Source organism: Oncorhynchus gorbuscha, unplaced genomic scaffold, assembly GCF_021184085.1.
Source record: "Oncorhynchus gorbuscha isolate QuinsamMale2020 ecotype Even-year unplaced genomic scaffold, OgorEven_v1.0 Un_scaffold_2275, whole genome shotgun sequence".
NCBI lineage: Eukaryota > Metazoa > Chordata > Actinopteri > Salmoniformes > Salmonidae > Oncorhynchus > Oncorhynchus gorbuscha.
In genome coordinates this window covers 49001-55000 of record NW_025746830.1, presented here as the reverse complement: position 1 = coordinate 55000, position 6000 = coordinate 49001, and the positions used below count along the sequence as shown (strand labels likewise).

Below are 6000 nucleotides of genomic sequence, written 5' to 3'. Positions count from 1 at the left end.
CACACACAGACACTCTGACATCCCCACACACACACACACAGACACTCTGACATCCCCACACACACACACACAGACACTCTGACATCCCCACACACACACACACAGACACTCTGACATCCCCACACACACACAGACACTCTGGCATCCCCACACAGACACTCTGACATCCCCACACAGACACTCTGACATCCCCACACAGACACTCTGACATCCCCACACACACACAGACACTCTGACATCCCCACACAGACACTCTGACATCCCCACACAGACACTCTGACATCCCCACACAGACACTCTGACATCCCCACACAGACACTCTGACATCCCCACACACACACAGACACTCTGACATCCCCACACACACACAGACACTCTGACATCCCCCCACACACACAGACACTCTGACATCCCCACACACACACAGACACTCTGACATCCCCACACACACACAGACACTCTGACATCCCCACACAGACACTCTGACATCCCCACACAGACACTCTGACATCCCCACACACACACAGACACTCTGACATCCCCACACAGACACTCTGACATCCCCACACAGACACTCTGACATCCCCACACAGACACTCTGACATCCCCACACACACACAGACACTCTGACATCCCCACACAGACACTCTGACATCCCCACACAGACACTCTGACATCCCCACACAGACACTCTGACATCCCCACACACACACAGACACTCTGACATCCCCACACACACACAGACACTCTGACATCCCCACACACACACAGACACTCTGACATCCCCACACACACACAGACACTCTGACATCCCCACACACACACAGACACTCTGACACACCTCTCCCCTGCTGTATGTTGCAGTTCCTCCGGAGTTCCTGAAGAGGCCGGCCAACATCTACGCCCACGAGTCCATGGACATCATGTTTCAGTGTGAGGTCACAGGTTCCCCCGCCCCCACCGTCAAATGGGTCAAAAATGGAGACGCTGTCATTCCCAGCGACTACTTCAAAATCATTGTAAGTTTGTTGTAAAATGTCATTAGGATGTGTGACTGACATAAAACCTGTAGTTCAGCTTCTGATCTTTACTGAGGGGAACTTCTAGTGACTTTCTACAGTCTGATACCTCTTAACCAATCGCTTTAACAAGCATAACTTCAGCTAGATGCTCAACTGATGTTGTCTTTGATTTACTGAGTGGTCGGTCAATCACCATATTGATCTCACACAGTCTCCACCTCGAGACATTGACAGGTTCCCCGCCCCCACCGTCAAATGGGTCAAAAATGGAGACGCCTAGTTTGTTGTAAAATGTCATTTTCCACCCCCTCTCTCTGATGTTATTGACCTCTCTTTCTCTCTCTCTCTCGATCATATTGATCTGTCTCGATCTCTCTCTCTGATGTTATTGACTCTCTCTCTCTCTCGATCTCTGTCTCTCTCTCTCTCTCTGACCCGCAGAATGACCACAACCTGCAGGTGCTGGGTCTGGTCAAGTCTGACGAGGGCTTCTACCAGTGTCTGGCAGAGAACGATGCAGGGAACATGCAGTCCAGCGCTCAGCTCATCATCCTAGAGCACGGTATGTTGGGAGGGGAACCGAATGGACAGGGTTCTAGATAGAAGCCAGTGTTCGATCTTGGGGAGCTTGGTTGTAGTAGTATTGATGGGTGTTTTGGGGTACATCAGATTTACTCAAACACATGGCTGGACACTGGACATAAGTAGAGCCTAGAATACAGTAGACAATGGGAATATTGAGCAAATCTAAGAAGCATGCCCAAAGAGTATGATGAGCAAAGAGAGTGGGACAAGAACAAAGACGACCCAAAACGTCCAGGGAGAGGTAGGGACAGAAAAAAAGACAACCCAAAACCTCCAGGGAGAGGTAGGGACAGAAACAAAGACAATCCAAAACCTCCAGGGAGAGGTAGGGACAGAAACAAAGACAATCCAAAACCTCCAGGGAGAGGGAGAGGTAGGGACAGAAACAAAGACAATCCAAAACCTCCAGGGAGAGGGAGAGGTAGGGACAGAAACAAAGACAATCCAAAACCTCCAGGGAGAGGGAGAGGTAGGGACAGAAACAAAGACAATCCAAAACCTCCAGGGAGAGGGAGAAACAAAGACAATCCAAAACCTCCAGGGAGAGGGAGAGGGACAGAAACAAAGACAATCCAAAACCTCCAGGGAGAGGGAGAGGTAGGGACAGAAACAAAGACAACCCAAAACCTCCAGGGAGAGGGAGAGGTAGGGACAGAAACAAAGACAATCCAAAACCTCCAGGGAGAGGGAGAGGTAGGGACAGAAACAAAGACAATCCAAAACCTCCAGGGAGAGGGAGAGGTAGGGACAGAAACAAAGACAATCCAAAACCTCCAGGGACAGAAACAAAGACAATCCAAAACCTCCAGGGAGAGGTAGGGACAGAAACAAAGACAATCCAAAACCTCCAGGGAGAGGGAGAGGTAGGGACAGAAACAAAGACAATCCAAAACCTCCAGGGAGAGGGAGAGGTAGGGACAGAAACAAAGACAATCCAAAACCTCCAGGGAGAGGTAGGGACAGAAACAAAGACAATCCAAAACCTCCAGGGAGAGGTAGGGACAGAAACAAAGACAATCCAAAACCTCCAGGGAGAAACAAAGACAATCCAAAACCTCCAGGGAGAGGTAGGGACAGAAACAAAGACAATCCAAAACCTCCAGGGAGAGGGAGAGGTAGGGACAGAAACAAAGACAATCCAAAACCTCCAGGGAGAGTAGGAGAAACAAAGGTAGGGACAGAAACAGAAAAAGACAATCCAAAACCTCCAGGGAGAGGTAGGGACAGAAACAAAGACAATCCAAAACCTCCAGGGAGAGGGAGAGGTAGGGACAGAAACAAAGACAATCCAAAACCTCCAGGGGAAACAAAGAGGGAGAGGTAGGGACAGAAACAAAGACAATCCAAAACCTCCAGGGAGACAATCCAAAACCTCCAGGGGGAGAGGTAGGGACAGAAACAAAGACAATCCAAAACCTCCAAGGGACAGAAACAAAGACAATCCAAAACCTCCAGGGAGAGGGAGAGGTAGGGACAGAAACAAAGACAATAGGGACAGAAACCAAAAACCTCCAGGGAGAGGGAGAGGTAGGGACAGAAACAAAGACAACCCAAAACCTCCAGGGAGAGGGAGAGGTAGGGACAGAAACAAAGACAATCCAAAACCTCCAGGGAGAGGTAGGGACAGAAACAAAGACAATCCAAAACCTCCAGGGAGAGGTAGGGACAGAAACAAAGACAATCCAAAACCTCCAGGGAGAGGGAGAGGTAGGGACAGAAACAAAGAAACAAAGACCCAAAACCTCCAGGGAGAGGGAGAGGTAGGGACAGAAACAAAGACAACCCAAAACCTCCAGGGAGAGGTAGAAACAGAAACAAAGACAATCCAAAACCTCCAGGGAGAGGGAGAGGTAGGGACAGAAACAAAGACAACCCAAAACCTCCAGGGAGAGGGAGAGGTAGGGACAGAAACAAAGACAATCCAAAACCTCCAGGGAGAGGGAGAGGTAGGGACAGAAACAAAGACAATCCAAAACCTCCAGGGAGAGGTAGGGACAGAAACAAAGACAACCCAAAACCTCCAGGGAGAGGGAGAGGTAGGGACAGAAACAAAGACAATCCAAAACCTCCAGGGAGAGGGAGAGGTAGGGACAGAAACAAAGACAATCCAAAACCTCCAGGGAGAGGGAGAGGTAGGGACAGAAACAAAGACAATCCAAAACCTCCAGGGAGAGGGAGAGGTAGGGACAGAAACAAAGACAATCCAAAACCTCCAGGGAGGGAGGTAGGGACAGAAACAAAGACAATCCAAAACCTCCAGGGAGAGGGAGAGGTAGGGACAGAAACAAAGACAATCCAAAACCTCCAGGGAGAGGGAGAGGTAGGGACAGAAACAAAGACAACACCACCAGACACCAGAATAGATTCAGGTCCTAAAAATAGGACTGTGTGTATGAAAACGCCCATGTGGGGGAAAGGGAAACATACTCATCTGGGGCTGGTGATGTTTTTATTCTCCATCCTGCTTTTAAAAGTGCTGTTTCTCTGCCAAATCAAGAAGCACCGTACCTCATGATTCCAACAACCAGCACATCCACCTACAGATATCTACAGTAGCTATCAAACTAACCGCAGAACTGCATTTCTGTAGGTAACCAGATTTAACACGTGTGAATTGTCCCATTAATCCTGAGCAGGTTGGTTAATGGATTAGCATAAATTGGGGTGTCGGTCAGATAGCTCCCTCCAAACAGTGTTCTCTTCTCCCCGTTGGACGGCACGAAGTCAGAAATAATGATGACCTGCAGCTTTATGCATATCTCAAATAATTGCTCAACAAGGGAGATCAGCAAGGGGTGTCTTGTGACTTAAAACTTGTTTTTGTTTGGGATCAGTCAGTAAAGCAGATGGTCTGACACACTCGCCTGCCCTCAGCAGGACGTCAGAGAGAGCACTCTTATCCCATGACATGAAAGGGCTGTTTTAATGATTCCTACTGCCTTTGTGAGGTACAATAGGTTATTGGCTACAGCTGCCAGGCTTGCAGCCCTTTCCCCCCTACATTACACCATGGTGGCTTCTTCTCATGAAAGGAGAGAGTTCAGTGCTCTGTTTACAGCTACACAAACAGTGAATGTGGAAAGTTCATATTCCCTGAAGAGTGTATGTAAATATCCATCATATGCCCTTTGCTTATTTACAGTTTCCATCATTTAATTCTTCCCTGTGTCAGCATGTGGTCCATCAGCATCCTAAACAATCCTATCATTTCTTACAAAAGCTGCCTCACAGAGGTGCCAAAGCAAGTATTCCCTTCCATAGAAACGGCCCAGTTTGACCGTGCTGTTCTGTGAATATCGCTCTCTGAGGCTGGGAGATGATTTTCCTCCTCCAGCTCTGTAATTGAGAGTAGATCTCTCTGGAACGTATCTCCTCTCCTGTGCCGGGTTAGTGTACACAGATCCTCCTTGGTGCCATCTGTCAACTCTCCCCTCCCACCGCTCTCTCCTATCAGCCACCTGCTCTGTCCCCTGTGCACCTCTGTCCCCTGTGCACCTCTGTCCCCTGTGCACCTCTGTCCCCTGTGCACCTCTGTCCCCTGTGCACCTCTGTCCCCTGTGCACCTCTGTCCCCTGTGCACCTCTGTCCCCTGGGCACCTCTGTCCCCTGTGCACCTCTGTCCCCTGTGCACCTCTGTCCCCTGTGCACCTCTGTCCCCTGTGCACCTCTGTCCCCTGTGCACCTCTGTCCCCTGTGCACCTCTGTCCCCTGTGCACCTCTGTCCCCTGTGCACCTCTGTCCCCTGTGCACCTCTGTCCCCTGTGCACCTCTGTCCCCTGTGCACCTCTGTCCCCTGTGCACCTCTGTCCCCTGTGCACCTCTGTCCCCTGTGCACCTCTGTCCCCTGTGCACCTCTGTCCCCTGTGCACCTCTGTCCCCTGTGCACCTCTGTCCACTGGGCCAAGTGCTAAATATGCTGTCCGGTCCACACTGTCCCCTCTCTTTTCACCCTCACCGGCTGTCCCCCTCACAGCTGGGGGTCCTTATCCGCTCCCTCCGTCCTCCTCGCCTGTGTCTCCCCTCCCGTCCTCCTCCTCCTGTGTCTCCCCCTTTCCGTCCTCCTCCTCCTGTGTCTCCCCCCTCCCGTCCTCCTCCTACTGTGTCTCCCCCCTCCCGCCCTCCTCCTCCTGTGTCTCCCCTCCCGTCCTCCTCCTCCTACTGTGTCTCCCCCCTCCCGTCCTCCTCCTACTGTGTCTCCCCCTTTCCGTCCTCCTCCTACTGTGTCTCTCCCCTCCCGTCCTCCTCCTACTGTGTCTCTCCCCCCTCCCGTCCTCCTCCTACTGTGTCTCTCCCCTCCTGTGTCTCCCCCTTTCCGTCCTCCTCCTCCTGTGTCTCCCCCTTTCCGTCCTCCTCCTCCTGTGTCTCCCCCTCCCGTCCTCCTCCTCCTGTGTCT

The 6000-nt window shown here is 51.2% G+C and overlaps 1 pseudogene; it reads left to right on the top strand.

The window, feature by feature from the left end:
• The window catches only part of LOC124025539, a 74865-nt pseudogene that overhangs the window by 22573 nt on the left and 46292 nt on the right, over positions 1-6000 (top strand).